This window comes from Spermophilus citellus, assembly GCF_964194105.1.
Source record: "Spermophilus citellus genome assembly, chromosome: 9".
Taxonomy (NCBI): Eukaryota; Metazoa; Chordata; class Mammalia; order Rodentia; family Sciuridae; genus Spermophilus; species Spermophilus citellus.
In genome coordinates, this window is record NC_138191.1 from 102922557 (window position 1) to 102934564 (window position 12008).

Here is a 12008-nt window from a genome sequence, read left to right on the forward strand (position 1 = left end):
TCTATTAATGTATTATAGGTCAGGTTTCCTTTCTAAAGGTTTTTTCCCTCCACTAATCAGCACATTTAATTGTCACAATTCTATGAAACAGATACTATTGTTCCCATTTTTGCAGATGAGAAAACTAAGGCTCAGTAGGGACAGGTTTCTTACCATCATACAGCTAGTAAAAAGCAGCAGCAAACAGTGGTTGCCACTGAGCACCCTCCCTACCTGCAGAATGAGTCCAACATCTAATAGGTAGAAGCCAGAGAAGTCCTATTCATCCTCAGACCCCTTTGTGGCTCAGGTTCAGACACATGACCCAGGTGCTGTCAATCATTCAGGTGAAGAAGGCAGCCAGGTGGAGGAATACAAATTAGGATTCTCGACTCCAAAACTATTTCCGTGTCCACTGCCTCTGCTTTCTCACAATTGAACTTGTTCATGGTATATTGTGAGAAGCTGCCCTTGGGTGGTAAAAGGTGGGGAGGGGAGATAGAGAAAGGTCTGTCCTCCAGAAGAGCCAGGAGAAATGAAGACAGCAGGCTGGGATTGCAGTCTGACTCCATACATCTTTACTTGCTTCTCCTTGTACACAGCTCCAAGCTCACCATTTCGGGGGAGGGCTTTGTTCCTGACCACATGGAGACTGGTCAAGGGTTCTGGCATGGGCGGGATTAAAGGAGAACCAGCTCAGGAGGTGAGATCCTCAGCCTGTTAGAATGCCAAGAGAAGGCCTCCTGCAGCAGTGAGGCCAGAATGGAGGCCCAAGGACTGGTAATTGTCGGTGAGTGGAGAGAAGTGGCAGGGCATCAAGCAGTGGGAACAGCAGGCGTAAAGGCACAGAGTCTGGAACAAGTATGGCTATGTGAAGGGAAATGAGGAACGCAGCTTCAGCAAAGCACGTGGGGTGTGAAGGAGAACAGTAAGAACTAAGTGAGAAGAAAGGTTGAGAATGGCTCATTCATCAGCATTTCCCAAGCACCGCCTCTGTATGGTCGAGATACAGCTGTGAGCTCCCAGACCTAGGTCCTGCCTTCCTGGGCTTCAGGACCTAGCGGGGAACCCGCGAGCTTCACAAGTAAGGGCCCAGATAATCCATTAGTTGCAGTTTAGCCATGTTTTTCTCAGCATAAATTTCTGGGAGCCATGCAGCATCTAACAAGGAGATGAGATCCAAAAAAGAAGTCAAAGAAGGTTTCCCTGAGGAAGTGACCTTTAAGCAGAATCCTAAAGAGTAACAGTAAACTAAGGAGGAGCGGTCCAAACCCAGGACACGGCACATGGCAGGGCCCAGAGGAGCTTGTCACGTTTAAGGAACTGAAAGAAATTCAGTGAAATTGGTGTACACTGAATGACACAGGGGTAGGAAACACAGAGGACAAACCAGGAGGGGCCCCGGGGACCAGGCTGCACATGATTTTTATCCTAAGAACCATGAGAAGGGACAGAATCAGCTCTGTATTTTCCTTGGGGAGGCTCAGGCTGCTCTGGGGGGAACAGATGAGAGGAAACAGGAGTGGAGGCCTGATAGGAAACTACCGGAACGATGAAGAGCAGCGCGACGGCAGCTGAGGGGGTCGCGGCAGGTAAGAAGGGCTGACTGTGGAGTGTTCCTGGTGGAGTCCAGGCTCGCTGGCTTGGTGAAGACCACAGAGCAAGTGTTACATGATGGAACCTCCCCCTTCCTTAGCTTCCTCCTTTGTAAAATAGGGCTGTCACAGGACCTTCCCCAGGAGGCTACTGCAGACATTGAAGGAGTTGACACACCCAGAAGGAAGCCTGTGAAATGGTGGAAGTTAACTATGATGGCGGACCCAGGCAGATTAGGAGAGGATGGGAGTCCCGATGTGGATGCATTGAGGTAAAAAGAGAGGCTCACCGGTCATCAGGTGAAGATGTCAGGAGACTGTTGAACCTCAGGATTGCAGTCTAGAAGAAGTGTGGGGGCTACTGGCGTGCAGATGGTACCCAACACCATGGCAAAGGAATGTCCCAGGGAGAGAGTGCAGAGCGAGACACACTAGTGCCGGGTGGACACCTGAGGCCTTGACAACTCTGTGTGTCAGGCTAGGGCGCTGGGCCTTGCTCTTACATACTGGGAGGAAGCTGGGGAACAACAGTGGCTTTGGCAGTGCCGCTGGAGACAGGGAACAGTCATCCTGACTGACCCAACTGGTCTCAGCTGGTGGCTTTTCTCTGATTCCCCAGGGAGCCAGGCCTGAGTCAGCTCCTCTGGGCCCTGAACCTGTCTGAGCCTTCAGACCCAGGCTTAGGCCGCTAAGCCCCAGCTCGTGCTGACAAATCCCTTTTAATGGGGAGATCAACCTTTCAATACTGCCACTGCTGCTCACATCCCAGGGCAGCAGACAGCAGGCTGGGCACAGGCCCACGGAGGCCAGGGGAGAGCAGACATCCCAGCACCATGGGCTTTCATGGGCCTCTCTGGCTTGTCACCACCAGCTCCAGCCATGGCAGGAACCCCTAGTGCCCTGATTTAGCAAAGCCACACACTTAAGTCCCAAAGGGAGATGCAGAGAACAGATGAGGAAATAATCTGGTATCTGCATTGCTGAGCTGACCAGAATTGAATCAGAAGGACTCCATGGACCTTGGAAAGTATAGTGGCTTCTGCTCCTTTCTCAGGTCTTTGAACTTGTTCTTCCCTCTGTCTGGAACATTCTTCCCCCGATGTTGTCAAGGCTTACTCCATCACCTCCTTCAATTCTTTATCCAAAAGTCATCATCTGAGGGAGGCAGCCCCTACTAGTCCATATAAAGTTGCTCACTCTCCTCCTTCCCAGCTTTATTTTTATCCATAACATGGTCACCCATCTGCCACACTACATTTCACTTTTCATTTGTAATTGCTCATTTCCCCCTCCCCCAACTAAAGAGAGGTTCCATGAGATTCCACCTCTGTCATTCACTGATGAACTCCCCCAAAAGTCTAGAACAGAGTCTGGCTACTGCCAGTCAATAATATTTGTTTATTGATTGATTGGTCAATTGATTGATTGATTTAAAAATTGCCTGATGGGCTGGGGATGTGGCCCAAGCGGTAATGCGCTCGCCTGGCATGTGTGGGGCACTGGGTTCAATCCTCAGCATCACATAAAATAAAAATGTTGTGTCCACCAAAAAATGAAAAATAAATATTAAAAAATTCTCTCTCTTTATTAAAAAAAAAATTGCCTGGTATCTCAGACAGTTCACTGAACCCAGAATCAGAGTGCAGAGTTTGTATTCTAATTCTCCCTGTGTCCTTTGCCAGAACATTCCCTCTCTCAAAACCTTGATATCCACATCTATAGATGGGGATTGAGACACCTGCCTGTGGCCAAATGTGGGGAGTAAGAACAGAGAGCAAAGGCAAGCAGGAGCCAGGAGCAGAGACTGTGAAGTCAGAGTGTGGAGGTGGGGGCTCAGAGGGGGTGACAACTGTCAGTCAGGGGAGTCACCAGCCTGTGAGGCTAAATCTGGAAGGGCTGGGCTGGGAGTTCCTGGAGGACTCATCTGACTCCTTCTCAGTCCCCAGTGTGCACCACTGGAGAGGCTCCTTCCTGGGCCAGAGCCTGCTCAGCCCAGTGTGCTCAAACCAAGATGAGGCGGTCATCCTCCAAGCAGGGCCCCCTCTTTTCCTGAAGGGAGTACTTCCTAGGGAGCTGGGAGAACCAAGAGGCCACATCCAGTTGTCCCCAAGCACCTTGTAGAAGAGGAGTGTTTGGGGGTGAGTGAGCATTCTGAGCACAGGACAGAGTGGCCAGCTCCCTACTCTGAGGTTGCTGAGGGGTGAAGCATACACCTTCCTCTAGACCTGCCCACTCCTCCCACCTTCCACCTGGAAACACCGCCTGATCTTTAAGACTCATCTCCAGCGCCACCTTCTCTGGGAAGCCTTCATCAACAGCTCTTCCCCAACTCAGTGCACCCCAGGTAAAAACCAACCACTTCCTCATTTGGCATCCTATGCCCTGTTTGGTCATTTATTCCCTGAAAAACCTATTTAGGGAGTGTTTACTATGTGCCAGGCACTACCCAAGCACTGGAGATACAGCCACAAAGGGAAGACGAATGCAATGGCACACTCTCTAGGACCGTACAACCTTCCAGAATGCTCCTCCAGGCTCTCTGGTCCGTGTCAGCCTCTTCCACTGCCCTCTGAACTAGTCAAGGCCAGAAAGTCTGCACCTGTGCCTTGTGCTATTACATAACTAGTATAAAATATTGACAGGCTTTGTTCCTGGGCCTCCCTACTACCCCCGAAACAACCAGGCAACCCACACTTTCCCCTGAGACTTCCAGACCTGCCACCATCCATCACTAAAACACTAATGCTTCAGGGAATACCATAACTGGTCCTCTGAGGGTCTGATCAGTGCTATGTCTTACTCTGGTTAAGTAATTTTTAATGTCACTCATTCCTGCACTTAGAACCAAATCTAGCCCATAGCACATACTTGATTGGTGTTGAAGGAAGGAAGATAAAAGAGAAGAAAGAAAGGGGGAAAAATCTGACACCGACACCATTGATCTATGCCTTCTTAGATTCATCACTTAACCTTCTGAGCTCAAGTATTTGGAGTTCTTTATACTCATCACTTTGGTGTGGTCCATGGACCTGTCATGTCAGCTTTGTCTGGGATTTCGTTAGAAATGCAGAAACCCGTGCCAACTCCAGGCCTCCTGAATCCAGATCTGCAGTTTAGCAAAACCCCAGGTGCAACACATGCGCCGGAATGTTTGAGGAACACAGTTCTGAGCTCCGAGGGAGATAATGCCAGGCCTGCTGACCTCCCAGGAGAGTGAAGAGCGTCAAATGAGATGACTAATGTGAAAATGTTTTGAATACTGGAACATGCTGGGCAGATGAGATAGATTGCTATGATTATTCTTACGATTAATAATAGTCCTTGCAGAAAAACCACTTTATAGTTCTGTTTTTAAAACCTCATTAAATTCTGTTCAAATGTGCTATTAAAAGTTACGTTCTAGTCCAGTGAGTTTTGTAAACCCCCCAGCCTTTTCAACAGATTGGAGCCTGGGCTTGGGGACGGGAACATGGGCCCTGCTTATGATGGTCACCATGGGCCTGATTGAATGCAAATTTGTTTCCCACAACACCCTGCCAACCGATTGATCCTGAGGAAGAAGGAGATGTTGGGAACTCGGTTCCTCAGAGAAAGGAAAAACTAAGTAGAGGCAGAGGGTGGAAAAAGACAAGCCTGGGGTTTCACGCTGGTTGGCGGGGTTGTGTGCATGCCTGTGATCTTCTGCCTTTCAGCCTCTGCCAAGCCTTGTGGAAGGAAAAGAGGGAGCAAAAGAGAAGGGAGCAGATGCTGGTGGGAATTACCTCTGCCGCAGGCTGGGCAGTGGGCCGCCACGGAGACAACCCTTGGGGGAGCAACCACAGAGGCAGCTGGGAGCCACTGTGAAGGCTTTTGATGCTAGACTGGCTAAAGCCCAAGGCCAGGCCAATGGCCCCCATCAGCTTTTGGCCCCAAGATAAAGACTGAGAGTGGGTTAGGAAGATGCATCTTGGACTTGAGTTTAGGGCAGGGGGCAAGAGAAAGTGAGAACCACCATTAAAATAAGGTGGAGACTGATAACAGACAGACTGCTGAGAAAAGCAATAAATACCAAGGGTCCCAGGTGGCCAGGCTTCTCACTGCTCCTAGTTAGTTCTCTGTGCTGAACCACCCCAGGGTTGGCTCCTCCAACCAGAGATAACAAACAAAAGTCCCCAAGTGGCGGGGACTCTTCTGCTGGGTTTCAAGCCTAGGCTTGGCCTACAAACTCCAAGTCTAGCTTCATGGTCTCCTCCTCTTCCCCCCTGTCCTTTCCAGTGCAAGTCTCTCAGCCCTCTGCCTGGCTCACACTGCCCCCTGCCAGCGTGACCCCTCAACCCTCCCAAACAGCAACACTGAATCTGACTCGGGATCTGTCACTCTCTCCCTTACTGTTCATTTTCCAAGTCAGATAGTCACTCACCAAATGCTCCCTGCACTTCCACTGGGCCAGGACCTGTGCAGAACCTGTCCAGACACCAGGTGAGGAAATTAGCCCCGAAAGACCCACAGTCTAGAGCGGGAGACCACCAACTGCAACGGGATGGGCTAAGTTCCACCACCACTGAGGGTGCAGGGGCTCCAGAGAACACAGCCAGGGAGGGGCGCAGGGGAAGGTGCACCTGCCCCGAGACCTGAAGCACCAGCAGGGCTCCACTCAGGCAGAGAGGCAGCCAAAGGGGCACACAGGTCCATGACTGGCCCTCAACCTCGCTGGTAATCAGAGATATGCAAGTCAGCATGATGAGATGCCACTCTACACCCACCAGACTGTGAAGGTTAAACCTGAATAACACAAATGCCAAAAGACTCAAGGAAGCCGGGCCCTGTGTGCACCGCGGGGGCACCATCGAGAAGGGCTAAGGGAAATTAAACCCTGGCATGTCTGTGAGCCCTCGGAGCAACCCTCCACGTGGGTGTGCACAACAAAGAAACTCATGACCTGACTCCTGAGGAGAAAGGTTCCAGCCTGTTCACTGGGGCACCATGTGGGGAGGAAAACTGCAGTGCATGCGTACAGCAGAGGGAGGCGAGAACCAGACTCAAGAGGGACATCCGATGATATGGATGGATCTGAAAAACATGTGTCAAATGAGCAAAAATCAGAAACAGAAGGTGCTCTGAAGCAAAATGCCAGTTATGTAAATTAAAAACACACATAAAGAAAACAACACCCTATATTTTTCAAAGAAACGTGCATTTCCAAGGTCATACACAAAACACATTAGAGTGGGGACCAATAGGGAAGAGGGAAACAGGAGGAGGAATTGGGAATGAGGGGGTAGGAAAATCAGAGACTACAACAAAACAAGAGCAAAGCCTTGCAGGAAAGAGGGTTCCGAATGAGGGATTGCCATAAGGAGCAAGGCAATTAACTGAACTTGCTGCACCTACCCAAGGTTAAAAAGAAAAGAAAAGAAGGAAGGAATTGGAGGCTAGGCAGAGAGAACCAGAAGTGTAGAGACCCAGAAGCAGTAGAGTTCTGCAGAAGCAGACAGGATTGCAAGCCTTTCAGCCAGTACAGGGTTGGGGCACAGAGAGCAGGGGAGTGAGTGGGGACAGAGTGGGCTGCAGTGGACAGTGACATCTGAAAAATAAGCACTTCCTTTACCATGGTGAGGACTTGAACTTTGTCTTAGATCCCTGAACACCCCAGGAGGGTTTTTAACTGGGGAGGGACTTGCTCAGGTTTGGGTCTTAGAGACCCCGCTAGAACTACAGATTTGTGGAATGTCATGAACAGACCATGCCCTCCTCTCCCTACACTCACGCTTCTCCCAGGACAGAAAAGTTACCCAGACTTCATTATCTACAAACTCTTTCACAGTCAGAATCTTACCCGATCCCCACATCATCCACAAAAGAGGTGAGGCAGATGTTACCATTTTATAGAGGAGATCACTGAGGCTTGGAAAAGGTAAGGAACTTTATACTCTTCAGCTCATAGAACTGCAGCCTTCTTTTCATAGGTTAAAAGACTCAAAAGTCTTGTCAAATTTGAGCTGAATTAACGTGTCAAGTTTAATTAAGTTCAAATCAATTTGCATTATGTTCAGATGGATTCATTCCTTCATTGAGAAGATAATTTTTAAGTGCCTACTGCATGTCAGCATGTGCCAGATGTGGGGAATACAGCTGTGTGCAAGACAGTCCCAACCTTCTCAAAGCTAACAGACTAGGAGGAGGGACCGACCTCCCATATGTCACTTGGATTTCACACCTTTCCAGTCACACTGGTATTCCTGTCCTTTGAACACAACTGCCTGATTGTTGCCTTAGGCCTTTGCACTTTATTTTTCTGTTCCTGGAAAACATTTGCCCCAGATGACCAGAGAGTGCACTCCTTCCTTCTGTTCAGGCCTCTTCTGAGAAGCATCAACATCTCAGGGAGGCTTTCTGTGGCTCCCAGAATCTTGGGATATCTCTTATCCAGCACCTCCAGCACCTGTACAGCACCCCTCATTGTTCTCTGCCCCTTTTTCCTGCTGGATTGTCTACACTGCCCAACATTAAGTACATATGTATATTTACTTGTGTATTGTTATTGCTGTTGTTTTATTTCTGTCCCTAGGTAGTATAATAAGCTCAAGCAGGTTAGAGACTATCAACCTTTTATTGGAATACTTCTGGAACCAGAATTCCTAGCACATAGTTGAATACGTATATGAACTTTTACAGGTCAGATGGCTGATATATAAGAAAATACAGAATTTGGTCAAACTAAGACTGATAAGTTAGAGTTCGATTATGTTAAGCCAGGAAGGGTTCAACAGTTCACTTAAGAAATGTTTATGGAGTATCTACTATGAATCAGTCCTTCTCTTATACATATGGGATATAAGAGGGGTTAAACCAAAATCTCTATCCTCACAGAGTCCATATTCTAAAGAGAGTTACTGATGGGCTGAGATAAATTAATCAACACAAGAAAACTTTAGTTGAGTCTGAGTCAAACTGGATTGATTCAAGTTGGACTGAATTTTGGTAGGCTTGTCTGAAATAAGCAGCAAGTATGAGGCTAGACTTGGCCCAGATGCCTTGGACTAGGCCAATGAACTCAGCCACGCTGGTTTAGGGTAATGGAGCTGTGCTGGCCGAACTGCGTTGCGTTTTCTTGATTGAAGTCAGGCTGAGTTGAGCGAAGGAGTGAGCTGAATCCAGTTGAAAGTGTCATTTTTTGCTCTAAAGGGTGTTTTGCTCTGAACTGAAATGAATAGATATGGAGTGGACTCAGCCAAGTTGGGTTCAATTGGATTGAGTGAGGTGGATTAGGACAGATCAACCTGAGCAAGGTCTAATTAAACAGCACTGCACTGAGCTGGGTCAAAGGACAGAGTTTGCATGTGTCAATTGGGTCATACTGAGCCACAGTTCCCTGAGCAGAGCCTGGTGGAGTTCGGATTAGAGGAAGGATGTGCAGGCTGGACTAAGCTGAGCCAATCTACTGAGCTGAACGGATCTGTGGAGAGTTAGGGGCTCAAACCGGAAAGGATCTGAAATAATACAGCCACCAGGAAAGCACAGACTCAGGCAGCATGGAAGAAGAGCCACCATCCTCTCCACACTTCGAGCTCTGGAACCCGTCCAGCCCTCAGACACAGGCTGTCTTCCCACCAGGCTGTGGGGGGCCAACATCTTCTGGCTCCCTCATCCTCAAACCATCTGACCACTTTTTCAGACATTCACTCCAAATCCTTTGGAGGTCTTGAAGCCCAGATGCCTGCATCATCCCTTCTGTGGGTCTTCCCTCTTCATAGCCTTCGGCAGAGGCCACAGACTTGGGGCACAGGCCTCCTCTTTCCCTTCAGCCTGCTGAATGACCTTCCTAACAGTTGTTCGCTTAAAGACCAAAGCAATAGGACTTTCAGCTGCATGGGGTGTGCTCAGCCTTCTTAGCCACGTACAGGAGCACCATGGGGCTTTGGGCAGCAACCCCCAGTCCCTTGCAGCCATCAGAGACGTACTAGAGCAGCTTAACCTGTGTCCAGCCCCAGGACACCAGCAGCAATACCAGTCAGCCCAAGACAATGTCCTGCTCCCCTCCCAGTTGAGCCCTCAGCAAAGTCGGAGCCATGCTTGGCCAAGGGGGACATGGAGGTTAGGAGGGCCTCTGCTGTCCTCCTTCTCACTATACCATCTAAGCCAGAGCTGGCCTAGGGCTGGGCTCTCCACCCCCAGCCTCCTGACCGTGACCACCACCTCTTCCTGTCTTTGCTACTCAACCACCCCCCAGCCCTTACTAGGTTCCCCCACCAACTCTAGCCCTCAGCAGGTTTCCCTTGCAGAGACCCTGACTTCACGGAAACCACACAGACTCCCCTCATCTTTTTCCAAGGTGGGAGGGGGAGGTCACCTGTGAGATGAGGCAGTTTGTGATTATACACAATGTCTTTCTGAAATTAAAAAAAAAAAACACCTTAGTTTTCTAAAGGGGAAAAAAATCCTCTCATTTTCCCCCCAATATTAATAGGAAGAAGAAAACAAGAACCAGAAGGAGATTAAGAAATAAGAAAATTCTAACTAAAGGCCATTATGAGAAGGGGCAACAGGAACCAGGACCCCGGTTTCAAGGAAGATCTTGATTGGATTTTAAAGGCATAAAAGGACTTCCCTCCCCAGCTTCCTCCCTGCCCATCTCACTCAATGGGGCCTCAGAGAACAGAGGAGAGGAAGGTGGTATGAGCAGCCATCTACCCTGAGAAGCACTTCCTTGCATTAAATGAGATGGGGAGGGTAGGTCAGGGCACTCATCTGACAGAGCCTTGGAGATCATTTGTGCTCTCCCTGCCCCAGGATCTTTGTACATACAGCATCCTCTGTCTAGAGCACTTCCTAGCTCTTACAGACACCTCCCTTCCTTCCCTTTGCATAACCAATTCCTGCATATCCCTCAGGCGTCACTTAGGTGTCAGGAACACCTTCCCTGACTCCCGCACATCCCCTCAGAGCAACTGGCACCTTTCTGTTGCAGCACCCAGCACAGATCTGATGGCTCTTAGAAGATACAATGGACAAGGGTTAGAACCTTGTCCCTAGTGCTCATCACTGCCCCCCACCTCACACACAGTGGATGCTCGGCTCACACTGATGAGTGCAAATCGAATACATACACAATTACAGATGAGTGAGGAAGGCTAGGAGGCAGGGAGAGGCACTGATTCATACATACAGTGCTCAGGCCAGGACTAGAACTCAGACACACACACACACACACACACACACACACACACACACACACTCAACTGCTGAGCTATATGGGCCGATTCCTCTTCCACATCTGGACAAGCCACCGTGGTCTCTAAGCATGGAGTGGGGTGAGCACCAAAGCAGAGGCTGGTGTGAATTAGGGCCCCACCTCCCAGCTCCCTCAGCTCTGAAAGCCTCTCCTCTCCAAAGTCACTGCCAACAGCCAGGCCTGGAAACTCCTCCCAGCCCTAATCCACTACATCCGTCATCAAAGCCCCTCTTGATTACCCACTACAGAGGACAGGCCTGCAGCAGAGTGGAAGGAGCCTTCTGTGTATCGGAAACAACTGCCTGGCAATTCGCTTCTGAACCTTGAGCCGCAGTAGGGCTGTTCAGCATCCCAGCCCTGAGAACCCTCCCTCCTCTCCTCGTGCCACTTAGCAACATCCACTGGTTATGTGCCAGGCCTTCGAGGGCATTTTGTCTTCACAAGACTGTCTGGAGGTGGATACTATTATTAACCCCATTGCACAAATCAGGAAACTGAGGCTTAGAAATGTCAAGTAACTCTCCCAGAATCATGAGACAGCAACGGGAAGGCCTCTTGGATGGCAAAGCCAGTGTGCTGTGCCGCTGCCATACCCCACCCTCCATCCTTCTCCTAGAGTTAGCAGCAGGCCTTGCACGCAGGCAATCTCACAGATGTTTGTAGGGTTTGGCTTCCTTGAACCAGTAGGTCCCAAGGGCTCTATGAAAATCTCCAGGGGATACTCTGGAACAGGGAAGAAACCTGTGCAGCCTGAATTTTGAGAACTCAGGCCCAAGAACAAACTTGCATGTGAACCCTCACATGCATGCACACATGCATGCTCATGTACATCCTTTGATGAGAGCAGAGCTTTGCCGTGTAGGATGGGTCTGAGCAGAAGACTCTGCTGCTAAAAACCCATCTGAGCACACTATTGCCCCCTCCCCATAGCCTCTCCAAATAAAGGGCCCAGCTGCTTGAAACTTCCCAGTGGGTAGGCATTCCAGCCCTTTGGTGCCAGAGCAGGATTCTTGCCGAACCAGGAGGTGGAGCTCAGGCCAGTCTGGTGAGGTCCAGTGGAAGCATGGGCCAGTGCATGGGTGGAATGATCTGGAGAGAGAGAGAGGCTGGAGACAGAGGGAGATCATCCCCACCCAAAATGGTAAACCTGAATCTACTCAGGAGGAAACCCTCACACAAATCCAAATCAAGAGTCATTTTGCTAAAGAATGAGCTAGGCTCCT